The sequence below is a fragment of the Pristiophorus japonicus genome, chromosome 7, assembly GCF_044704955.1.
Source record: "Pristiophorus japonicus isolate sPriJap1 chromosome 7, sPriJap1.hap1, whole genome shotgun sequence".
Classification (NCBI taxonomy): Eukaryota; Metazoa; Chordata; class Chondrichthyes; family Pristiophoridae; genus Pristiophorus; species Pristiophorus japonicus.
This window is the reverse complement of record NC_091983.1, coordinates 206162802-206189528: the sequence shown is the minus strand read 5'-3', so window position 1 is coordinate 206189528 and position 26727 is coordinate 206162802.

Here is a 26727-nt window from a genome sequence, read left to right as displayed (position 1 = left end):
ATCCTTCTGAACTCCAACAAGTAAATACCCAGTCTCCTCAATCTATCATCATAAGGTAACCCCCTCATCTCCGGAATCAGCCTAGTGAATCGTCTCTCTACCCCCTCCAAAGCCAGTATATCCTTCCTTAAGTAAGGTGACCAAAACTTCACGCAGTACTCCAGGTGCGGCCTCACCAATACCCTGTACAGTTGCAGCAGGACCTCCCTGCTTTTGTACTCCATCCCTCTCGCAATGAAGGCCAACATTTCATTTGCCTTCCTGATTACCTGCTGCACCTGCAAACTAACTTTTTGGGATTCATGCACAAGGACCCCCAGGTCCCTCTGCACCGCAGCATGTTGTAATTTCTCCCCATTCAAATAATATTCCCTTTTACTGTTTTTTTTCCCAAGGTGGATGACCTCACATTTTCCGACATTGTACTCCATCTGCCAAACCTTAGCCCATTCGCTTAACCTATCTAAATCTCTTTGCAGCCTCTCTGTGTCCTCTACACAACCCGCTTTCCCACTAATCTTTGTGTCATCTTCAAATTTTGTTACACTACACTCTGTCCTCTCTTCCAGGTCATCTATGTATATTGTAAACAGTTGTGGTCCCAGCACCGATCCCTGTGGCACACCACTAACCAACGATTTTCAACCCGAAAAGGACCCATTTATCCCACTCTCTGCTTTCTGTTAGCCAGCCAATTCTCGATCCATGCTAATACATTTCCTCTGACTCCGCGTACCTTTATCTTCTCCAGTAACCTTTTGTGTGGCACCTTATCGAATGCCCTTTGGAAATCTAAATACACCACATCCATCGGTACACCTCTATCCACCATGCTCGTTATATCCTCAAAGGGAGAGTAGGTGCTGGAGGGGAAGGGGAGATAGTATGGTGGTATTATGGTTATATGGTGGTACATCTTCAATCTGGAGATCAGCCACATAGACAGTAGTGATCTCCTTGTTCCCATGTTCCTATGCATATTTAGATACACAGTTAGCGTGTCCATACAGGCACTGCAGAATATGTCATTAACATAATTACAGGTAATTACAGTGTTTACCTAATATTATATACAGTTTAAAAGAGCTGAACTTCATCTTAGGCGGTCCCTCGTATCGAGGGTGACTTGCTTCCACACCAAAAAGGGCTGAGTTCACAGGTGGTTCAATGAAGGACCTGACATTCCAGGTCCCGAACTACATGTTGTAGGATGGAAGATGCCAGTGCATGGATTTTTTGGCCGTTGCACACCAGCCACCACACGGGTTTGACAGAGCTAGGTCTTGGTCCAGTGGCAAGGTTAACCAAGACGACTGGATCCAGCTCTGCTGCACGGACCTAGTGCGCACACATATCGCAGTGTGGGCAGGCTCGTGCTGCCCCTGGGCCCTCGTTTCTTCTGGGCCGCGAACTCACACCTCTCCTGGGCCCCAATCATGTCGCTCCACGTCTCAACAATTCTAAGCACCTACCTCTGGCAACTCTGATTTGACGCCGCAACCTATCTGAACAATGTGTTAATTTAATTTTTTTTTCTTTAATTAACTGGATGCCTGACACATGTAGAAACTCGTCACCTTGTCTCTATCTCCAAACCAAGCTATGGAGAATCCTACATCCACCCATTCAGCTTCTATTTGCTTGATAATGGTGTATGTCCTCTTCCCCCATAGGGGCATAGTCCACATACAATTTAAGCAGCTATAACCATGCAGTCTACCATGCATGGAGTACAGGTATAACCAGCAGGAAAGGCTGATCAAGCTGGGGCTGTTTTCTCCAGACAAGGGAAGACTGAGGGATAGCCTGATAGGCATCTTTAAAATTATGAAGAAGTTTGATGGGGTAGATGTAGAGCAAATGTTCCCACTTGTGGTGGAATCCAAACTCGAAGCCATAAATATGAAATAGTCACTAAAAGATCCAATAAGGAACTCAAGAGCAATTTCTTTACCTAGTGAGAATGTGAACAAAGACTTGCATTTCTATAGCGCCTTTCACGACCTCAGGATGTCCCAAAGCACTTTACAGCCAATAAAGTACGTTTGACGTATAGTCATTGTTGTAATATAGGAAACGGGGCAGCCAATTCACACACAGCAAGCTCCCACAAACAGCAATGTGATAATGACCAGATAATCTGTTTTAGTGATGTTAGTTCAGGGATAAATATTGGCCTGTGTACCGGGGAGAACTCCCCTGCTCTTCTTCGAAATAGTGGCATGCAATGAGGGAGAAAGTAATAGAAGAATATGCTGATAGGGTGGGATGAAATAAATAGAGTGGGGGGAGGCTCGTGTGGAGGATAAACACCAGCAGTTGGGCTGAATGTCCTTTTTCTGTGCTGTAAATTCTACGTAATTCTATAATAGGCCTCCCGTTACTTGTCGAGCCAGAATTACCCTACTCTTTAGGGCATTGGCTTGAAGGGATTTCTGGAGCTGAGTGGGAAGAGTCCCAGCCCCCAGGGACATGTCTATCCCTCCAGGTCACAAATTGAGGCAGGCTAGCTGCTCGACCATCAGCAGTCCCCTGGAGCACTGCAGACCTGCCAGGCTGAGGCATCAGATTGCCAAGTCTGCCGGAGAGAGTTGATTTGGCTCCAGCCTTTCCTTGCCAGGAATGTCATCTTGGAGCTGACTTAAGCTGCTTACTTCTCCCCAGACAAAGGTAGTGACTAGCTGGTCATTAACATTTGGGCCCAATTTTGGCCATGACTTGCATCAATTCTTTTGGAATAAGTTGTTTTTTCTGGCATAAGTTAAAAAATGCCACTTTCCCCCCAAAATTTGCTCCAGATTAAGTCAGTTAGGTATGATAGTTTTTAGTTCTGTTTTTTTTTCAAAAGGAGCCGTTCCCAGGCACTTACGCCAGTTTTTGCCATTTATGCCACTTTGGCCAGCTAAAGCTTACTCCAAATCGACTTAGGTCAACGTATGTGGCCAGCTCTGAAAAACATTGCGGGCAGTGAAGAATTTGGCGCAGGCTAAAGCACTAAGACTTACAAAGCACTAAACAAAGCACAAAAAGTAATAATCAATCAATCAATAACAAATAAAAAATAGAAGTCCTACCTTTATGCCAGAATCAAGTTTTTTTTTTAAAGCTCCCCCCTCCCCATCAAAACACTCTTTCTCCCCCCCCGCCTCCACCCGCCCCCCCCCCACCCCCATCAAAACACTCTTTTCCCACCTCCCATCAAAACACTCTTTCTTTCCCCCCCCCCCCCCAAAACTCTCCTCCTCCCCCCACCACCCCCAATCAAAACTCTCAAGCACAACCATCAATAAATGAAGCCCTACCTCGGCCCGGGAAATCAGCGGGTCAGCCGGTCGGTGCGGGAGGCCACTCAGCCGGGGATAGGTGCGGCGAAGATCGGGGCGTCCCTTCGGCCAGGGATAGGGGCTGCGAGCATTGGGTCCTGCTCACAGCCCGCAGAACATACTGGGAGGGCAGGAGCATGCGCGCAGACTGCACTGCGCATGCGTGCAGGTCCCAGCAGTGCTTTCTGCGCTGGTCTGTTGCTCCGCCCCCCACTTCACTAGCTACGCCATGCTGGGACACTGGAGAGTCGGCCGTTTCGAGCGCGCAAAGTCGGCGCATTTAAGGTAAGTGTGCCGAAAAAAGGGATTGGGGAAAATTGGGCCCATAGAAACAGGAGTAGGCCATTTAGTCCCTTGAACTTGTTCTGCCATTTAATGAGATCATGGCTGATCTGTGCCCTATATCCCTTAATACCTTTGGTTAACATAAATCTATCAATCTTAGATATGAAATTACCAATTGACCATTTGCAGAAGAGAGCTCCAAACTTCTACCACCTTTTGTGCGTAAAAGTGTATCCCAACTTCACTCCTGAAAGGCCTGGCTCTAATTTGTAGGCTATGTCCCCTAGTATGAGATTCCCCAACCAGCAGAAGTAGTTTCTCTCTATCTACATAAGAACCTAAGAAATAAGAAATAGGAGCAGGAGTAGGCCATATGGCCCCTCGAGCCTGCTCCGCCATTTAATACGATCATGGCTGATCTGATCATGGACTCAAGTCCACTTCCCTGCCCGCTCCCCATAACCCCTTATTCATCCATACTGCTCAAGGAATCTGTCCCTTATGCACTCTTTGGACTCTTACTCAAGGCTACCCTGACCAATTTGATTTGTCCAATCAATATGGAGATTAAAATCACCCATGATTATTGCTGTTCCCTTTTTACAAGGCTCCACTATTTCCTGATTTATGCTCCAACCAATAGAGTTGCGACTATTAGGGAGCCAATAAACTATGCCCACCAGTGTCTTTTTCCTCTTATTATTCCTTATCTCCACCCAAACTGTTTCAACATCCTGATCATTTGAGCCAATATCGTTTCTCACTATTGCAGTGATTCCATCCTTTATCAACAGAGCTACCCCACCTCCTTTTCCTTTCTGTCTATCCTTCCGAATTGTCAAGTACCCCTGAATGTTTAGTTCTCAGTCTTGGTCATCTTGCAACCACGTCTCTGTTATGGATATCAGATCATACCCATTTGTAACTATTTGTGCCGACAGCTCATCTAATTTGTTACGAATGCTGCGTGCATTCAGATAAAGAGCTTTTAAATGTGTTGTGTTACCATTTTCTCCTGCCATGGCCCCAGTTTCTGATACACTCTTATGTTTATAGATTCTATCCCTTCCTGTCGCGCTCTGGTTTTTGTTTCCCCCAATGCTACCCTGCTCTATTGCCTTCACCTTATTCTTTAAGCTTTTAGGGTTCTGCTCACCTGAACCCTCCCCCCCACTAATTAGTTTAAAGCTCTCTCTGCAGCCCTAGTTATTCGGTTCGCCAGGAGCCTAGCCACAGCACGTTGAGTCCGTCCCAACGGAACAGCTCCCTCTTAGCCCAGTACTGGTGCCAGTGCCCAGGAACCAAAACCCATTTCTCCCACACCAGTCTTTAAATCACGAGTTTAGCTCTCTGATCTTATTTAACCTATGTAAATTTGCTCATGGTTCTGCTTTTTAATTTGGCCCCTAGCTGCTCATAATCCCTTAGCAGAACCTTTTTGTCTGTCCTATCTATGTCGTTGGTACCCACGTGGATCACGACAACTGGATCTAACCCCTCTCACTCCAAGTTCCTCTCCAGCCCTGAGGAGATGTCCTTAACCCTGGCATCGGGCAGACAACACAGCCTTCGGGACTCACGCTTGGGCTGCAGAGAACAGTATCTATCCCAATGATACTGTCCCCTACTACTACAATGTTTCTTTTTACTCCCCCCGCTTGAATGGCCTCCCGTACCACGATGCTGTAGTCAGTTTGCTCATCCTCCCTGCAGTCCTACTCTCATCTACACAGGAAGTAAGAGCCTCGAACCTGTTGGACAAGAGCAAGGGCTGAGGCTCCTCCATCACTACCTCCTGGATCCCCATACCTTCCTCACTCGACAGGACACCCTCCTGTCTTTGACCGCTGGCCAAATCTGAGTTAGTTAACCTAAGGGGTGTGACTACTCCCTGGAACACAGTGTCCAGATAACTCTCCCCCTCCCTGATGTGTCGCAGTGTCTGCAGCTCGGACTCGGACTCGGAGCTGAAGTTCCTCGAGCTGCAGACACTTACCGCAGACACGGCCACCGTGGACCTCAATCTACCCTATCAATTCCCTTCATTTCTTAAACTTTGATCAAATCACCCATTAACCTTCTAAATTCCAGGGAATAAAACCTTAGTTTGTGTAATCTCTCCTTGTAATATAACTTTACATTCTAGTAAATCTACAATGCACTCCCTTCAAGGCCACTATATCATTTAAACATAGTACACCAGATGTGTCCTAACCAGGGCTTTGTACAGCATCTGACAGTCATGGGTTGAAGAATTCTCTCGTTGGATAGCAGGTACCAAGAGCTGAGGAAGCAGTGAGTTCACCATTAACGCTGTGAGTGCATTGCCACCATCGTCCTGACCATAGCTGGATGTTGCCCTGCATGCCCTTTCTACAACCAAATCTGGGTAGGCACCAACACTTGGATATATCTGCATGTGTTAATATACCTGGCCTGCAAATAATGCCTTCCAAAAGCTAACTTTAGAAACACAGCAGCTCTTTAAATAGAAACATCCTTTCCCTGATATTGTTTTGGATCCAACTGCCTATTCTCTTTAGAAATACTGAGTGACCTGCTGTGCAAGTCAGGATTTTCTATTTTTTATTTCAGATATTCAACATTTGCAGCTTTTCTTATCAGCTTGGTCACTTTGAAATCAAGATGTCATGTGGCCCAACACTGGAGTGGCCCTTTTTCCAAGTCCAAAAACTGAATGAGGCATCCAAAAATCGAAATGTTGTGTGCATACGTGAAATGGGTCCCTCTCATGGGTGCCTACAAGCTTTCTGAAGGACACAGTACTGGGGAAACCACATTTTTTTTCTATTTGGCATTTCTCAAAATTTCCTGTCAGCCATCTTCTAGACTGGAGGTCCAGTCCAAAACTGAAGGATATCCTTATTAGGCGGGAAAATTGATAGGATTGAAGGCCGATAAATCCCCGGGGCCTGATAGTCTGCATCCCAGAGTACTTAAGGAAGTAGCCCTAGAAATAGTGGATGCATTGGTGATCATTTTCCAACAGTCTATTGACTCTAAATCGGTTCCTATGGACTGGAGGGTAGCTAATGTAACACCACTTTTCAGAAGGGAGGAGAGAGAAGGCAGGTAATTATAGACTGGTTAGCCTGACATCAGTAGTGGGGAAAATGTTGGAATCAATTATTAAAGATGAAATAGCAGCACATTTGGAAAGCAGTGATGGGATCGGTCCAAGTCAGCATGGATTTATGAAAGGGAAATCCTGCTTGACAAATCTTCTAGAATTTTTTGAGGATGTAACTGGTAGAGTGGACAAGGGAGAACCAGTGGATGTGGTGTATTTGAACTTTCAAAAGGCTTTTGACAAGGTCCCACACAAGAGATTGGTGTGCAAAATTAAAGCACATGGTATTGGGGGTAATGTACTGACGTGGATAGAGAACTGGTTGGCAGACAGGAAGCAAAGAGTACGAATAAATGGGTCCTTTTCAGAATGGCAGGCAGTGACTAGTAGGGTACCGCAGGGCTCAGTGCTGGGACCCCAGCTATTTACAAAATACATTAATGATTTGGATGAGGGATTGAGTGTAATATCTCCAAGTTTGCAGATGACACTAAGCTGGGTGGTGGTGTGAGCTGTGAGGAGGATGCTAAGAGGTTGCAGGGTGACTTGGACAGGTTAGGTGAGTGGGCAAGCGAGTGGCAGATGCAGTATAATGTGGATAAATGTGAGGTTATCCACTTTGGTGGCAAAAACACGAGGGCAGAATAGTATCTGAATGGCGGCAGATTAGGAAAAGGGGAGGTGCAACGAGACCTGGGTGTCATGGTACATCAGTCATTGAATGTTGGCATGCAGGTACAGCAGGCGGTGAAGAAGGCAAATGGTATGTTGGCCTTCATAACTAGGAGATTTGAGTATAGGAGCAGGGAGGTCTTACTGCAGTTATACAGGGCCTTAGTGAGGCCTCACCTGGAACATTGTGTTCAGTTTTGGTCTCCTAATCTGAGGAAGGACGTTCTTGCTATGGAGGGAGTTCAGCGAAGGTTCACCAGATTGATTCCCGGGATGGCAGGACTGACATATGAGGAGAGATTTGATCGACTGGGCTTGTATTCACTGGAGTTTAGAAGGATAAGAGGAGATCTCATAGAAACATATAAAATTCTGACGGGACGGGACAGGTTAGATACAGGAAGAATGTTCCCGATGTTGGGGAAGTTCAGAACCAGGGGACATAGTCTAAGAATAAGGGGTAAGCCATTTAGGACTGAGATGAAGAGAAACTTCTTCACTCAGAGAGTTGTTAATCTATGGAATTCCTTACCGCAGAGAGCTGTTGATGCCAGTTCATTGGATATATTCAAGAGGGGGTCAGATATGGCCCTTATGGCTAAAGGGATCAAGGGGTATGGAGAGAAAGCAGGAAAGTGGGTACTGAGGTGAATGATCAGCCATGCTCATATTGAATGGTGGTGCAGGCTCGAAGGGCCGAATGGCCTACTCCTGCACCTTTTTTTCTATGTTTCTATGTATCTATGGGTCCTATTTTGCAGGTGAGGACACCCTCCATAGAGAACAGCTGGCTGATCAGATGTTCCAGTCACACTCAATCGTTGTAACACAACCTGATGCTTGGTCACTTGCTGAGTGGGCCTGTGTCTGTCAATGTGCATGCACTCCTTCGTCATGCCCATGCTTACCTTCTTGGCTTGCATGACATGGTGGCACCTGATAAAAGGGAGCCAGACCTGAACTGGAAGACGGTACACAAGTTACAAGCCTTACCTCGCTGGAAGGAGGCCACCGTGGCTTTGACATCCTTTCGAAATGTGACGCTTAAAACTGCACAAAGTACTCCAATTGCAGCCAAACCAATGTTTTGTTCAAATTTATCATTACTTCTTTACTCTTATAATCTATGCACCTAGTTTTTTTTTCCAAAAAGTTATTGGTTTCTTTAATTATGGCTTTATCTACCTGCATTCATACTTGCAGGAAATTATATATTTGAACCTCTAGGTTTCTCTGTTCATCCACACCATTGAATGTCTGTCCTTTGAGTTAACACTCCCATTCTTTGTTTTTCCTTCCAAAATGGATTACTTCACACTTATCGGTTTTAAATTGCATCTGCCACCTGTCTGCCCATTCCACTAACCGTCTATCACCCTGAAATCTTTTACAGTCCCTCCTAACTTGCACTGTCCCATTCACCCATAACTGCTGTGGTCGCTGACCCACATTATCTCCTGGTCTACCAACATCTCAAATTTAAAATTCTCATTTTCGTGTTCAAATCCCTCCATGTCCACGCCCCTTCCCATCTCTGTAACCTCCTCCAGCTTTACAAGCCTCCGAGATATCTACATTCCTCCAACGTGTATCCCCATTTCCTTCGCCTCACCATTAGCAGCTGTGCTTTCAGCATCTGGGCTTGAAGCTCTGGAATTACCTTTCTATACCTCTCCGCCTCTCTACCTCTCTCTCCTCCTTTAAGACACTCCTTAAAACCTACCTCTTTGACTAAGCTTTTGGTCACCTGCCCTAATGTCTCTTTCTTTGGCTTGTGTCACATTTTGTCAGACTGCACTCCTGCGAAGCGCCTTGAGACATTTTACTCTATTAAAGGCACAATATAAATGCAAGTTGTTGTTCTCTCAATTTGCCAAATTCCTCCTTTTGTGTCATTATGAATTTCAATATCATGCTCCCAATGCACAAGTCCCAATCGTCTACATATATAGAGAACAAAAATGGGCACAACATTGACTTCTATCTCTCCTTTAACGCAAGTCACACTCATTGACACTCGTGTTGTAAAAGTCTGTGGTTGTAGGAGGAAGAGGAATTTAAAGGGGTAAGGAATGCCACAATCTGGAAGCCCTGGGAAATGAGTCAAAGTGAGAGACTGTGCAATGCGTCTTGATTCTAAGAATTAGGAGCAGGGAGTAGGCCAAACGGCCCCTCGAGCTTGCTCTGCCATTCAATAAGGTCATGGCTGAACTTCGACCTCAACTCCACCTCCCCACCCGATCCCCATATCCCTCGATTCCCCTAGAATCCAATAATCTATCTATCTCATCCTTGAGTATATTTAACGACTCAAAATTCACAGCCTTCTGAGGTCGAGAATTCCAAAGATTCACAACACTGAGTGAAGAAATTCTTCCTTGTCTCAGTATTAAATGGCCGACCCCTCATCCTAAATCTATGCCCCCTCGTTCTCGACTCTCCAGCCAGGGGAAGCAACCTCTCAACATCTACCCTGTAAATTCCACTCAGAATCTTATACGTTTCAATGAGATCACCTCTAATTCTTCTAAACTCCAGAGAGTATAGGCCAAACCTACTCAATCTCTCCTCATAGGATTTCCAGTGAGAAGGAAGTTCCTGAAGAACGGCTTATTTTGAGCTAAGTAAGACAAGGCAAGAATGTTCAGCAAACCACAGCAATAGCAGGAATGGGGTACTGAAGTTGCATGTTGAGCCATGAACTCATTGAATGGCGGTGCAGGCTAGAAGGGCCGAATGGCCTACTCCTGCAGATATTTTCTATGTTTCAATGGGCCCAAGTTTCCACACGATAAAAAACGGGCGTCCCTCCGAGCTGGGCGCCCGTTTTTCGCGCCTAAAACGGCACCGGAAAAAAATGCGCGATTCTGGAGAGCCCTGCAGCTCCTTGTCTGTTTGGCGCGGTGCCCAGGGGGGCGGAGCCTACACGCGCGCCGATTTTGTAAGTGGGAGGGGGCGGGTACTATTTAAATTAGTTTTTTTCCTGCCGGCAACGCTGCGCGTGCGCGTTGGAGCGTTCGCGCATGCTCAGTGTGAAGGAAACATTGGCACTCGGCCATTTTTGTAGACCTCCCCCTTTTGCCGTCGGGAAATGGTCCTCAATTTCTGAGGCTTCCTGCAGCCTTCTGTCTCCTTCTCTCCCTCCCTCCCGCCGTCTGGAACGGCTTCCTTCCCCCACCGCCCCCCCCCCCCCCCGCGTTCGGGCTGCCTCGTTTTGTGAGGCTTGCTGCAGCATTCTCCCTGGCTGAAGCACTTTCACACAGGTAGGAAGATGGTTTATTTAATCTTTTCTTTGCTTATAAATGTTCATTCAGGTTGGATTTATTTGTATAATATTTGTAGAAGTATAAATAAGGATTTATTGTAGAATTTAATGACTTCCCTCTCCCCCCCCACCTCGTTCTGGACGCTTAATTTGTAACCTGCGCCTGATTTTTTAATGTGTAGAACAGGTTTTTTCAGTTCTACAAAAATCTTCACTTGCTCCATTCTAAGTTAGTTTGGAGTACGTTTTCACTGTGGAAACTTTGAAATCAGGCGTCAGTGGCCGGACACACCCCCTTTTGAAGAAAAAATTCTGTTCCAAAGTGGAACTGTTCTACCTGACTAGAACTGCAGAAAAAAAAATGTGGAGAATTGCGATTTTTAAGATAGTCCGTTCTCCACCAGTTGCTCCTAAAAATCAGGCGCAAATCATGTGGAAACTTGGGCCCATTGTTTCTAAAAATAAAAGAGAAGTTTGGAAATAACAATCCCTTTTAAAATTACTATATTCCTTTTTGAAGATCTTTGCAGGTGATATAATGCGTGCACACACACAGCACTTTACAGTCTTGCCAATTGTGGCGCAGTTACCTTTTATTGCCTTGTACACTGCTACACAATTGTCCCTGTAAAAGCTTCCTTCTCCTATTCAATACCTTGTCCTGCATTTGCCAACCGCATTCAGTTTTTAACTGCTTCTGCATTGTCCAATTAGAGAGAAAAACATTTTCAAAACATTTTAAGCAGCTTCTTCTACATTTCAAGAACAACAAAATGTCCTTTCCTATATATAGCTAATACCTCCCAACAGCAAGATATTTTTCCTACTTCATTGCCTGACTGAGCATATCAGTAATCCTGTCATTCCTGCTCTTATAAGTGCACGTACACATCAGCTCATAGCAAAAAAGTTGGCTGTAAATAGCAACATAAATGTTACAATGCTGTCAGCCAGTGATTAGGAGAGGTGGTAATGTAATTATTCATCTGTGGTTATTGCTAAAAAGGAACTACCTGATGTTCAATTAGTTCCCCAATTAGATCCCACAGCCTTGTACAGTGAGTTGGTTTTATGGGATCCCACAGTCCTGTATAGTGAGAGGGTTTTATGGGATCCCACAGTCCTGTATAGTGAGAGGGTTTTATGGGGTCTCCCAGCCCTGTACGGTGAGAGGGTTTTATGGGATGCCACAGTCCTGTATAGTGAGAGGGTTTTATGGGATCTCCCAGCCCTGTACAGTGAGAGGGTTTTATGGGATGCCACAGTCCTAGATAGTGAGAGGGTTTTATGGGATCCCACAGTCCTGTATAGTGAGAGGGTTTTATGAGATCTCCCAGCCCTGTACAGTGAGAGGGTTTTATGGGATGCCACAGTCCTAGATAGTGAGAGGGTTTTATGGGGTCTCCCAGCTCTGTACGGTGAGAGGGTTTTATGGGATCCCACAGTCCTGTATAGTGAGAGGCTTGTATGGGATCCCATAGCTCTGTACGGTGAGAGGGTTTTATGGGGTCTCACAGCTCTGTACGGTGAGAGGGTTTTATGGGGTCTCACAGCCCTGTACGGTGAGAGGGTTTTATGGGGTCTCACAGCTCTGTACGGTGAGAGGGTTTTATGGGGTCTCACAGCTCTGTATGGTGAGAGGGTTTTATGGGGTCTCACAGCCCTGTACGGTGAGAGGGTTTTATGGGGTCTCACAGCTCTGTACGGTGAGAGGGTTTTATGGGATCCCACAGCCCTGTACAGTGAGAGGGTTTCATGGGGTCTCCCAGCCCTGTACGGTGAGAGGGTTTTATGGGGTCTCACAGCTCTGTACGGTGAGAGGGTTTTATGGGGTCTCACAGCCCTGTACAGTGAGAGGGTTTTATGGGGTCTCACAGCTCTGTACGGTGAGAGGCTTTTATGGGGTCTCACAGCTCTGTACGGTGAGAGGGTTTTATGGGGTCTCACAGCCCTGTACGGTGAGAGGGTTTTATGGGGTCTCACAGCTCTGTACGGTGAGAGGGTTTTATGGGATCCCACAGCCCTGTACAGTGAGAGGGTTTTATGGGGTCTCCCAGCCCTGTACGGTGAGAGGGTTTTATGGGGTCTCACAGCTCTGTACGGTGAGAGGGTTTTATGGGGTCTCACAGCTCCGTACGGTGAGAGGCTTTTATGGGGTCTCACAGCTCTGTATGGTGAGAGGGTTTTATGGGGTCTCACAGCTCTGTACGGTGAGAGGGTTTTATGGGGTCTCCCAGCCCTGTACGGTGAGAGGGTTTTATGGGATCCCACAGCCCTGTACAGTGAGAGGGTTTTATGGGGTCTCCCAGCCCTGTACGGTGAGAGGGTTTTATGGGGTCTCACAGCTCTGTACGGTGAGAGGGTTTTATGGGATCCCACAGCCCTGTACAGTGAGAGGGTTTTATGGGGTCTCCCAGCCCTGTACGGTGAGAGGGTTTTATGGGGTCTCACAGCTCTGTACGGTGAGAGGGTTTTATGGGGTCTCACAGCCCTGTACAGTGAGAGGGTTTTATGGGGTCTCACAGCTCTGTACGGTGAGAGGCTTTTATGGGGTCTCACAGCTCTGTACGGTGAGAGGGTTTTATGGGGTCTCACAGCCCTGTACGGTGAGAGGGTTTTATGGGGTCTCACAGCTCTGTACGGTGAGAGGGTTTTATGGGATCCCACAGCCCTGTACAGTGAGAGGGTTTTATGGGGTCTCCCAGCCCTGTACGGTGAGAGGGTTTTATGGGGTCTCACAGCTCTGTACGGTGAGAGGGTTTTATGGGGTCTCACAGCTCTGTACGGTGAGAGGCTTTTATGGGGTCTCACAGCTCTGTATGGTGAGAGGGTTTTATGGGGTCTCACAGCTCTGTACGGTGAGAGGGTTTTATGGGGTCTCCCAGCCCTGTACGGTGAGAGGGTTTTATGGGGTCTCACAGCTCTGTATGGTGAGAGGGTTTTATGGGGTCTCACAGCTCTGTACGGTGAGAGGGTTTTATGGGGTCTCCCAGCCCTGTACGGTGAGAGGGTTTTATGGAAAAACTATTTTCCAGTGGAAGAGAGAAGTACAAAAAATAGAAAAATTTGCAAGACTATGGGGAAAGAGCAGCAGAGTAGGACTAATTGGATAGCTCTTTCAAAGAGACAGCACTGGCCCGATGGGCAGAATGGCCTCCTTCTAGCTGCAAGATTATACAGGTTATACAGGGCATAATTTTTTAAAGTTAGCAGATGACACGAAACTCAGAAATGTAATAAACATTAAGGAGGATAGTAACAGACTTCAGGAGGACATAGATAGATTGGTGAAATAAGCAGACACGTGGCAGATGACATTTAATGCAGAGAGGTATGAAGTGATTCATTTTTTAGGAAGAATGAGGAGAGGCAATATAAAGTAAATGGTACAATTTTAAAGGGGTTGAAGGGGAGACCTGGGAGTGTACGTACACATGTCTTTGAAGGTGGCAGGACAAGTCGAGAAGACTGTTAAAAAGGCAAACTGTATTCTTGATTTTATAAATAGAGGAATAGAGTACAAATGTAAGGAAGTTATGCAAACCTTTATAAAACACTGGTTAAGTTCCAGCTGGAGTATTATGCCCAATTCTAGGCACCACACTTTAGAAAGATGTCAATGCCTTATAAAGGGTGCAGAAGAGATTTACTAGAATGGTACCATGGATGAAAGACTTCAATTAAGTGGAGAGACTGGAGAAGCTGGGGTTTTTTTTTTCTTAGAGGAGATTTGATAGAGGTCTTCAAAATCATGAAAGGTTTTGATAGAGTGAATCAGGAGAAACCGCTTCCGGTGGCAGAAAGGTTGGTAACCAGAGGATACAGATTTAAAGTAATTGCCAAAAGAACCAGAGGTCAAATGAGGGAAAAAAATATGGAATAAGGATAATGAGAAACTATTTCCACTGGTTGAAGAATCTAGGATTAGGGGACATAGCCTTTACATAAGATATACAGCACAGAAACAGACCAGTTGGCCCAACTAGTCCATGACAGCATTTATGCTTTTCTCAAGCCTCCTCCCGGCTCTCCTTATCTAAATCTATCAGCATAATCCTCTATTCTCTTCTCTCTCATATGCTTGTCCAGTCTCCCCTTAAATGCATCTATGCTATTCGCTTCAACCACTCCCTGTGGTAATGAGTTCCACATTCTCACCACTCTTTGGATAAAGAGATTTCTTCTGAATTCCCTATTTGATTTCTTGGTGACTATCTTACATTGATGGCCTCTAGATATGTTCTTCCCTACAAATGGAAACATTCTCTCTGTATCCACTCTATCAAAAACTTTCATAATTTTAAAGACTTCCATTAGGTTACCCCTCTGCCTTCTTTTTTCAAGAGCTAAGAGACTTAGCCTGTGCATCCTTTCCTGATATGTATACCCTCGTATTTCTGGTATCATCCTTGTGAATTTTCTCTGCAACCTTGTGAAGGAATTCTAGCCTTGAAGGGACTACCCCAGATAGTTACTTTATAACTTCTTAAAATAAGACAATTGTTGAAACAATAGTCAGCTGAATTGACTCATTTGAGTACCCACCGCATAAACAAAGTCCTTTGACCATAGCTTGATAATCTCACAATCAACACATGTTGGAACAGTAGTTAGAAACATAGAAACATATAAAATAGGTGTAGGAGTAGGCCATTCGGCCCTTTGAGCCTGCACCACCATTCAATAAGATCATGGTTGATCATTCCCTCAGTACACTTTTCCTGCTTTCTCTCCATACCCCTTGATCCCCTTGGTCGTAAGGGCCATATATAACTCCCCCTTGAACATATACAATGAACTGGCATCAACAACTCTCTGCGCCAGGGAATTCCACAGGTTAACAACTCTCTGAGTGAAGAAGTTTCTCCTCATTTCAGTCCTAAATGGCCTACCCCTTATCCAAAAACTGTGTCCCCAGGTTCTGGACTTCCCCAACATCGGGAACAATCTACCCGCATCTAACCTGCCCGTCCCATCAGAATCTTGTATGTTTCTATGAGATCCCCTCTCATCCTTCTAAACTCCAGTGTATAAAGGCCCAGTTGATCTAGTCTCTCCTCATATGTCAGTCCGGCCATCCCGGGAATCAGTCTGGTGAACCTTCGCTGTACTGCCTCAATAGCAAAAATGTCCTTCCTCAGATTGAACACAATATTCCAGGTGAGGCCTCACCAAGGCCCTGTACAACTGTAGTAAGACCTCCCTGCTCCGATATTCAAATCCCCTAGCTATGAAGGCCAACATACCATTTAACTTCTTCACCGCCTGCTGCACCTGTATGCCAACTTTCAATGACTGCTGAACCATGACACCCAGGTCTCGTTGCACCTCCCCTTTTCCTAATCTGCCACCATTGAGATAATATTTTGTCTTCGCGTTTTTGCCCCCAAAGTGGATAACCTCACATTTATCCACATCATACTGCATCTGCCATGCATTTGTCCACTCACCTAACCTGTCTAAGTCACCCTGCAGCCTCTTAGCAACCCCCTCACAGCTCACACCGCCACCCAGTTTAGTGTCATCTACAAACTTGGAGATATTACACTCAATTCCCTCATCCAAATCATTGATGTATATTGTAAAGAGCTGGGGTCCCAGCACTGAGCCCTGCGGCACCCCACTAGTCACTGCCTGCCATTCTGAAAAGGACCCGTTTATCCCAACTCTCTGCTTCCTATCTGCCAACCAGTTCTCTATCCACAACAGTACATTACCCCCAATACCATGTGCTTTGATTTTGCACACTAGTCTCTTGTGTGGGACCTTGTCAAAAGCATTTTGAAAGTCCAAATCCACTGGTTCTCCCTTATCCACTCTACTAGTTACATTACACTAGAATCAAAAAACTCCAGAAGATTTGTCAAGCATGATTTCCCCTTCATAAATCCATGCTGACTTGGACCGATCCTGTCGCTGCTTTCCAAATGCGCTGCTATTTCATCCTAAATAATTGATTCCAACATTTTCTCCACCACTAATGTCAGGCTAACCAGTCTATAATTACCCGCTTTCTCTCTCCCTCCCTTTTTAAAAAGTTAGTTCTGCTGAATTGACTAATTTGAAATACCTATCGCATAAACAAGACCAATTCTTGTGACCCTGGATAGTTATTTTATAACTTCTTAAAATGGGACACATGTTGTAACAATAGTCAAGTGCCCACCGCATAAATAAATGGCATCTGCCCTTTGGCCATAGACAGTAACCTCACAATGGACATATGTTGACACAGTGGTTAGCTGGATGCAAAAGTCAGCTAAAATATAACTATCGTTGATTAACTTGATCAACAAGAAATGCTTGCAGCTAGGGTGAAAAACAATGGGGAAATGCATAAATATTGAGAGCTTGGATGAGATTTTTCAGACTTACTTCGACTCACTTAAGCATCTCTCGACTATCAGCACAGGGCAGAGGCATCGTGCCAGCTCTATAGTTTTCGACTACCCGGGGATTTAAGGTAAATGATACCTTGATAATTGATGGATATCCTGTTTAAACAATTTTAGGAACTATAATACTGTAACAAAATTTCGATTTAAAAGTTAGATTCGATATGTTATGTCTCAAATAAAGCAATGTGACTGAGTACTGTAGACTTGAGTAAGTGTGACCTTAGTCTCTTTATTCTGACTTCAGAGTGCCGGCACAGCATGGGAGGCCTGCTTATATACAGTGCTCCCAGAGGATGCTGGGATCTATTGGGACTCCAACAGATGCGGCCTCTGGTAGCGGTAGAATGCTGGTTACAAGCTGTTGCATATATATCATCACTCCCCCCTCCCCCAAAGTCAATAGTACTCTTATTTACAGAGTGAGACGATCTGGGTCTTTCGCTCTCTAGTCGATCATCTCGGTACAAACACAGGTGCAGGTGAGTTGGTTGGGCCTTCACTGGGCTGCTGCGCAGCTGGCCTTGCTGGGCTGCTGGAGATGATGAGTTCAGCTTCGTGGTCAACCGTGATGTCAGTTGCCACTTGTGTGTGTATCGGAGGGTCGAAGTGGTGGTGTCCTCTTCAGGTTGCTCATGGCTGTCTGTGAATCGCAGTTTGGTTTGGTCCAAAATGCTTTCTGCAAGTTAGTCCATTTGCAAGTTTGACCTCAAACACTATGTTGTACACGTTGTACACCGTGAGAACACTGACCACTAGGTGGGAGACACTCCTAACCTGGACCTTCAGGTATAAAAGGGGAAGCTCCACCCACCTTCATCACTTGAGTGCTAAGGAATAAAGGACAGGTCACAGACTGACCTTCTCTCAAGCATGGGCCTCGTGTGCATTTATACTGTGTAGTAAGGACGTATCAATGGCGACGAGGATGGGATTTAAACCACGCAAGCATGGCCACTAGCAGAACAGACGAGAGGTACTGTGTTAAGGAATGGTTGGGACAGAGATTCAACATTGTTAAAGTAGCACACAGTTCTCCAGGCAGACAAGGGCAGTCAGGCATGCCCCAACATGTAGTTGAACCCAGAGGGGGAGTTCGACAGAGACAATGGCAAGCTGAACAGCGATTCACGCCATTGCAAGGGACAATGCGGCCAGTAATGGGGCCATCAACACCTGTTAATGGTGCACTCAAGGACAATAACAGGGGCAGTCAGGGACGATCGAACCGCAACTCATGCTGGATGTGTGGAGGCATACGTTCAGCCGGAGTTTGCAGAGATGAGCAAAATACCTGCAGAAATTGCAGAAATGGACACTGGTGGAAATCGCTGGAAGCTGAAGTTCAGCGAGTTCATGTGGAGCACTTATACAGTTCATACACCAGGACGCCACCGATAATGATGAAAGTGCTCCTCAATGGCATCCCAGTATCAATGGAGTTAGACACTGGTGCCAGCCAGTCCCTGATGGGTATCAAACAGTTCGAAAAGTTGTGGGCATCCAAGGCCAGGAGGCCAAAATTATCGCCAATTGACGCACAGCTACGGACTTACACAAAGCAGATCATTCCGGTGCTAGGCAGCGCCACGGTAGTCGTGACCCACAAAAATTCGGAGAACAGGTTGCCACTCTGGATTGTCCCAGGGGACGGTCCCGCACTACTAGGGAGGAGTTGGCTTGCTGTCATGAACTGGAAATGGGGCGATGTCAATGCAATTTCCTCTGTGGAGCGAGTATCATGCTCACAGGTCCTGGACAAATTTGACTCATTATTTCAACCCGGCATTGGCACTTTCATGGGGGCCAAGGTAATGATTCACATAAACCCGGACGCCAGACCAGTACACCACAAGGCCAGAGCGGTGCCGTACGTGATGCGGGAAAAGATAGAAAGCGAATTGGACCGCCTGTTGAGGGAAGGCATCATCTCGCCAGTCGGATTCAGTGACTGGGCGAGCCCGATTGTGCCGGTGCTCAAGGCGGATGGGTCGGTCAGCATATGTGGCGATTACAAGGCCACCATCAATCGGGTGTCACTCCAAGACCAGTACCCGCTACCGAGAGCGGAGGACCTCTTTGCGACGCTATCCGGTGGCAAACTTTTTTCAAAATTGGACCTGACCTCAGCTTACATGACCCAGGAGCTGGCAAGTGAGTCGAAGAAGCTGACCACCATCACGACACACAAAGGGTTGTTTGAGTACAACAGATGTCCGTTCGGGATTCGCTCGGCCGCCGCGATCTTCCAACGAAATATAGAAAGCCTCCTCAAGTCGATTCCAGGGACGGTGGTTTTTCAGGACGACATCCTCATTACGGGTTACGATACTGAAGAACACCTCCACAACCTGGAGGAGGTGCTACGCAGACTGGACCGAGTAGGTCTGCGACTGAAAAAGGCGAAGTGCGTCTTCCTAGCTCCAGAGGTAGAATTCCTGGGGATGAGGGTAGCAGCAGACGGGATCAGCCCTACTGCATCCAAGACGGAAGCGATCCAGAGAGCACCCAGACCCTGTAACACGACGGAGCTGCGTTCGTTCCTGGGGCTCCTGAAATATTTTGGTAACTTTCTTCCCAAATTGAGCACGCTGCTAGAGCCGCTACACATGCTCCTACGCAAAGGTCGTGAATGGGTCTGGGGGGACAGCCAGGAAAGGGCTTTTAATAGAGCACGCAATTTGTTATCTTCCAACAATCTGTTAACGCTATATGACCCATGTAAGAAACTTGTGTTAACGTGCGATGCGTCGTCCTATGGTGTCGGGTGTGTGTTGCAGCATGTCAATGCCAAGGGTCAGTTACAGCCGGTAGCTTATGCCTCCAGGAGTCTGTCCCAGGCAGAAAGGGGCTACGGGATGGTAGAAAAGGAGGTGCTCGCATGTGTATATGCGGTAAAGAAAATGCACAAGTACCTGTTTGGCAGGAAATTTGAGCTGGAGACAGATCACAAACCCCTAACGTCCCTTTTGGCCGACAACAAGGCCATAAATGCAAACGCATCGGCCCACATACAGAGGTGGGCACTCACGTTAGCTGCCTATGACTACACAATTCGGCACAGACCGGTCACCGAAAACTGCGCCGATGCACTCAGCAGGCTCCCACTAGCCACCACTGAGGGGGCTACCGAGCATGGTGCTGAGATGGTCATGGCTGTTGAAGCTTTCAGAAGCGAAGGCTCACCCGTGACAGCCCGTCAGATTAAAGTCTGGACAAATAGAGACCCACTATTGTCTCTAGTCAAGAAATGTGTCCTGAATGGGGACTGGGCAGCCACGTACAGGACATGCCCTGAGAAATTTAAACCATTTCACAGGCGCAAGGAGGAACTCTCGATTCAGGCCGATTGCCTACTGTGGGGAAACCGCGTAGTCATGCCCCAGAGGTGCAGAGAGGTGTTCATCAGAGAACTCCACAATGGGCACCCGGGCATTGTCACGATGAAGGCAATTGCCAGGTCACACGTTTGGTGGCCAGGGATAGACGCAGATCTGGAACTTTGTGTTCGCAGGTGCAACACGTGTGCTCAGCTGGGCCATGCGCCCAGGGAAGCCCCCCTTAGCCCCTGGCCATGGCCCGCCAAGCCTTGGTCACGCATCCATGTGGACTACGCAGGTCCTTTCATGGGGAAAATGTTTTTGGTTGTAGTAGACGCCTACTCCAAATGGATCGAGTTTGACATTTTTAATTCAAGCACATCCTCTGCCCTCTGCCACGGTAGAAAGTCTACGGGCAATGTTCGCCGCCCACGGTCTACCGGACATCTTGGTCAGCGACAATGGCCTGTGCTTCATAAGCACTGAATTCCAGGACTTCATGGCAGGCAATGGAATTAACCATGTTAGAATGGCACCGTTCAAGCCGGCCTCAAACGGCCAGGCAGAACGAGCAGTGCAGATAATCAAACAGGGGATGCTCAGATTCCAAGGGGGTTCCCTAAAAACCCGCTTATCACGCCTTCTGTTGGCCTATAGATCCCGACCATACTCGCTCACAGGGGTTCCACCCGCAGAGCTACTAATGAAAAGGACGCTCAAAACCCGATTATCCCTTATACATCCCACCATGAAAGAAATTGTCGAAAGCAGGTGCCAGTCACAATATCACTACCATGACAGGAATGCGAGGGCGCGATGTATTGATGTAAATGATCCTGTTTTTGTCCTCAACTATGCTGCAGGGCCCAAATGGCTCGCAGGTACTGTGGTTGCCAAAGAGGGAAATAGGATTCTGGTAGTTAAACTTACCAATGGACAAATCTGCCGCAAACATGTGGATCAAACAAAAAGGAGGTTCAGCAACCCCATAGAAGAAGCAGAGGAAGAACACGATATAGAGTTCACTCCACCACAGGTGACCGAACACCGGAACCAAAGGGAGGAGAGCCCAGTCACTGTGGGCAGTCCGGACAGGCCTGAGGCACTGCAAACAGCAGACACTTAGGCCAGCGCCCAACAACCGGAGCCCCAACTCAGGCGCTCTACAAGGGAGCATAAACCACCAGAGAGACTCAACCTGTGATCCCAATAAGACTTTGCGGGGGTAGGTGATGTGATGTATTCAACCAGCATTGTAACCCATGTATAAACTGACCTAAGTTGTACACCGTGAGAACACTGACCACTAGGTGGGAGACACTCCTAACCTAGACCTTCAGGGATAAAAGGGGAAGCTCCACGCACCTTCATCACTTGAGTGCTAAGGAATAAAGGACAGGTCACAGACTGACCTTCTCTCAAGCATGGGCCTCGTGTGCATTTATACTGTGTAGTAATGACGTATCACCCTACTGCCTTCTTTGGCTACAACAGTGCCAGCAAGTCATTTGGGACCATGTCCATAGTTGAGTACAAATACAGGGTCATTGACTTCAATATCGCGTGACAAGTTTGAGCGATCATGGTACATGCTTTGGTGATGCCGCCTGCCCTCAACATGATCATGGAGATCAGGGTGGACTAGAGAGAGCCTGTTTTGAGTGCCCTTTTCATGAGCAATGCGGCAGGGGGAATCCCGGTGAGCGAGTGGGGTCTTATGCGGTAGCTGAGCAGGACTCGGGACAGGCAGGTCTGCAGGGAGCCTTCCGACACACGTTTCAAGCTTTGCTTGATGGTTTGGAGTGCCCGTTCTGCCTGGCCATTAGATGCAGGCTTGAACGGAGCAGATGTGATGTGCTTGATCCCATTGTGGGTCATGAATTCTTTGATTTCAGCGCTGGCGAAGCACAGCCCATTGTTGCTGCGAGGCAAACATAGCTCATAGGCTTTCGATGGTGGCAGTGGACGTGCTTACAGACATTATTACACATTCAATCCATTTTGAATAAGCATCCACAACGACCAAAAACATTTTGCCTAGAAAGGGGCCAGTAAAGTCAACGTGGATCCTAGACCACGGTTTGAAGAGCCATGACCACAAACTTAGCGGTGCCTCCCTGGGTGCATTGCTCAGTTGAGAGCAAGTGTTGCATTGGCGCATGCAAGACTCCAAATCTGAGTCAATGCCGGGCCACCATACATGGGATCTGGCTATAGTTTTCATCATTACTATGTCTGGGTGGGTACTGTGTAGGTCATTTGAACGTTTCCCTGCCTTTCTTAGGCAAAACCACGCGATTACCCCACAAAAGAAAGTCTGCCTGTATGGACATTTAGTCTTTGCGCCGCTGGAACGGCTTGAACTCTTCATGCATCTCCGCTGGGACGCTGAACCAGCTCCCATGGAGGACACAGTTTTTTACAAGGGACAGTAAAGGATCCTGGCTGGTAGAGGTCCTGATCTGGCAGGCCATAATGGGTGAATTTTCGTTTTCAAATGCATCCATCACCAAGAGCAAGTCTGCAAGCTGTGCCATTTCCATCCCGATGGTGGGCAATGGTAGCCGACTGAGAGCATCAGTGCAGTACTCTATGCCTGGCCTATGGCGAATTACATAGTTATATGCAGACAGCGTGAGCGTCCATCTTTGGATGCGAGCAGAGGCATTGGTATTAATACCTTTGCTCTCTGAGAGTAGCAATATGCGCGGCTTATGGTCAGTTTCTAACTTGAACTTAAGCCCAAACAGATACTGGTGCATTTTTTTCACCCCCTAAACGCATGCCAGAGCATCTTTTCCAATCATGTTGTAGGCCCTTTCGGCCTTGGACAAACTCCTGGACGCATAAGCGACCGGTTGCAATGTTCCCAATTTGTTTGCTTGTTGTAACACACACCCGACCCCGTACGAAGATGCATCGCAAGCTAGCACTAAATGTTTACATGGGTCATACAGAACAAGCAGTTTGTTGGAACATAACAGATTTCTGGCTTTCTCAAAAGCAGTCTCTTGTGATTTCCCCCATACCTAGTCATCTCCCTTGCGTAGCAACACATGTAGAGGTTCTAGCAAGGTGCTTAACCAGGGTAGGAAAGTAACAAAATAATTGAGGAGTCCCAGGAACGACCGCAGCTCCGTCTGTGGTCTCGGTGCGTTCTTGAGGCCTCCATCTTGGCGTCAGTGGATCTGATGCCGTCTGCCGCGATTCTTCTCGCTAAGAACACTACCTCTGATGCCAGAAGAAAAAAAACCTCGAGCGTTTTAACCTGAGTCCCACACGATCTAGCCGACTTAGAACCTTTTCCAAGTTCTGCAAGTGTTCAATGGTATCCCAACCTGTGATCAATATGTCGTTCTGGAAAACCACGGTGCATGGAACCGACTTTAGCAGACTCTCCATGTTCCTTTGAAAAATAGCCGCAGCCGATCGAATCCCAAACGGGCATCTATTGTAGATGAACAGACCTTTTTGCGTGTTGATGCAGGTGAGGCCTTTCAAAGATTCATCCAGCTCCTGCGCCATGTAGGCCGAGGTCAGGTCCAACTTGGTGAACGTCTTCCCTTCTGCCAGGGTCGCAAATAGGTCGTCTGCCTTGGGTAGTGGGTACTGGTCCTGCAGCGAAAAATGGTTAATCGTTACTTTATAGTCCCCACAAATTCTGACCGTGCCACCGCCCTTGAGAACCGGAACAATCGGACTGGCCCACTTGTTGAACTTAACCGGCACGATGATGCCCTCTCATTACAGCCTGTCCAGCTCGATCTCCACTTTCTCTCGCATCATGTATGGCACCGCATGTGCCTTGTGGTGGATGGGTCATGTACCGGGAACCAAGTGGATCTGCACTTTCGCCCCAGAGAAATTTCCGATGCCTGGCTCAAACAACGACGGGAACTTGCTCAAAACCTGGGCACATGAGGCGTCGTCGACGGACGAAAGTGTTCGGATGTCATCCCAGTTTCAGCGGATTTTTCCCAGCCAGCTTCTGCCGAACAGTGTGGGGCCATCTCCTGGTACAATCCATAGTGGTAGTTCGTGCACCACTCCATCATAGGAGACTTTTACTGCTGCACTGCCAATTACAGGGATCAGCTCTTTAGTGTAAGTTCTCAGCTTGGTATGAATAGGGCTCAGCTTGGGCCTGTGTGCATGTTGCACTACAGCCTCTCGAAGGCCTTTTTGCTCATGATAGACTGACTCGCACCCATGTCCAATTCCATGGATACTGGAATTCCATTCAGTTCAACTTTTAACATGATCGGTGGACATTTCGTGGTGAAGGTGTGTACCATGTACACTTCTGCCTCCTCGGTTCGAGTTTCTAGTTCAGTTTGATCCGCCATGGATCGGTCTTCCTCTGCAACGTGATGGTTTGCAGGGTTTGCAGCTTGTCTGCACATTCGCTGGAGGTGTCCCATTGTTCTACAGCCTTTGCACGCATCGTGTTTGAAGCGGCATTGATGGGCTCGATGATCACCTCCGCAGCGCCAACAAGGTGTTAATTGCCTGACATTAACATTTGATGGTGGACTCTGAGTCATCTGAGGTCATGCAGCTGCAGGCGTGTACATTCTGCCATATGCATTCCTGCCTGAAAACGACGTTACTTTGTGTACAGTACTTGCCGATGCATCTTTATGCTGCAAAATTTATTTGGTGTTATCGCTGGTGGACATAAATGCCTGGGCTATCGTTCTGGCTTTACTCAGATTCGATGTTTCAACAGTCAATAGTTTGCAAAGGATAATCTCATGGCCAATGCCAAGCACAAAGAAGTCTCTTAGCATTTCCTCAAGGAATCCATCAAATTCTCAATGTCCTGCAAGGCGCCTTAGTTCGGCGACATAGCTCACCACCTCCTGGTCTTCAGACCATTGACCTGTGTAAAATCAATACCTTGCCATCAGAACGCTCTCCTTCGGATTTAGGTGCTCCCAGACCAGCGTACGCAGTTCTTCATACGATTTGATTATTGATTTCACCTGAGCAAGAAGATTCTTCATGAGGCCATAGGTTGTTGCCCCGTAGACGGTGAAGAGGATCGCCCTTCGTTTGGGAGCGTTCTCATTCCCTTCCAACTCGTTGACCACGAAGTATTAGTCGTGTTGCTCCACGAAGGCTTCCCAATCGTCCCCTTCTGAGAATTTCTCCAGGATACCAACAGCTTTCTGCATTTTCGCGTGATGGTTCGTTATTTATTACGCATCGTCAGTTGTTATGACTCAAATAAAGCAGTGTGACTGAGTACTGTATACTTGAGTAAGTGTGACCTTAGTCTCTTTATTCTGACTCCAGAGTGCCGGCACAGCATGGGAGGCCTGCTTATGTGCAGTGCTCCCAAAGGATGCTGGGAACCATGGGACTCCAACAGATGCGCCCTCTGGTGGTGGTAGAATGTTGATTACAAGGTGTTGCATACATAACACTCATCTAGAAATAAGAACTGTTAATGTTGCGATTGATTCACCAGCTGTAAATTTCAGATTGGTTCTTTAATAAAACTCTGTATATTTTAGAATTTTCTCTCATTGTCTTCTGTATCACTAACTCGTGAACCACATCTCCGTACTCTCTTTTGGTGAAGTGAGACCCCCGGACCCTTACAATATGCAGGACATTATAATCTGGCTGAAAGTTGCTAAAAAGTGCTATCTGGAGGATGTAACATTCTCGGGTTGGCCTTTCCTTTAGGGAGAGATAGACCAGACCTCCAGACCCATTCAGTGTCTTTAGGATTTGACTACCTCAACCTTAAGTTGAGAGTGAACACCTTAGAAGTACGCCTGATCCGGGATAGTCCCAAAGGGGCTGGGATTGTAATTCACCACACCCTCTCCAGTGACTATATAATGTGGTGACTAGAACTGCACGCAGTACACTAAGTGTGGTCTAACCAAGGTTCAATACAGGTTTAGCATAACTTTCCTACTTTTCAATTCTATCCCTCTGGAAATAATCCCTAGTGCTTGATTTGCTTTTTTTATGGCCTTGCTAACCTATGGCGCAACTTTTAGTGATTGGTGTATTTGTACTCCGAGGTCCGTTTGTTCCTCTACCCCACCTAGACTCGCACCTTCCAAGTAATAAGTGACTTCCCTATTCTTCCTACCAAAATGTACTATCTCGCATTTATCTGTGCCTAAAAAATAGAGCCAGTCCTTTCAGGAGTGAAGTTAGGAAACACTTCTGCACACACAGAAGTTTGGAACTCTCTAGACTGCTTATTTCCACCTCTGTAACATCACCCGTCTCCGCCTTTGCCTCAGCTCATCTGTTGCTGAAGCCCTCATCCATGCCTTTGTTATCTCAAAGTCTTGAGGGTTGCTTTGAGCAGGAGTTCATGAGCGTATCTGGGATAGTTTCCTTGAACAGT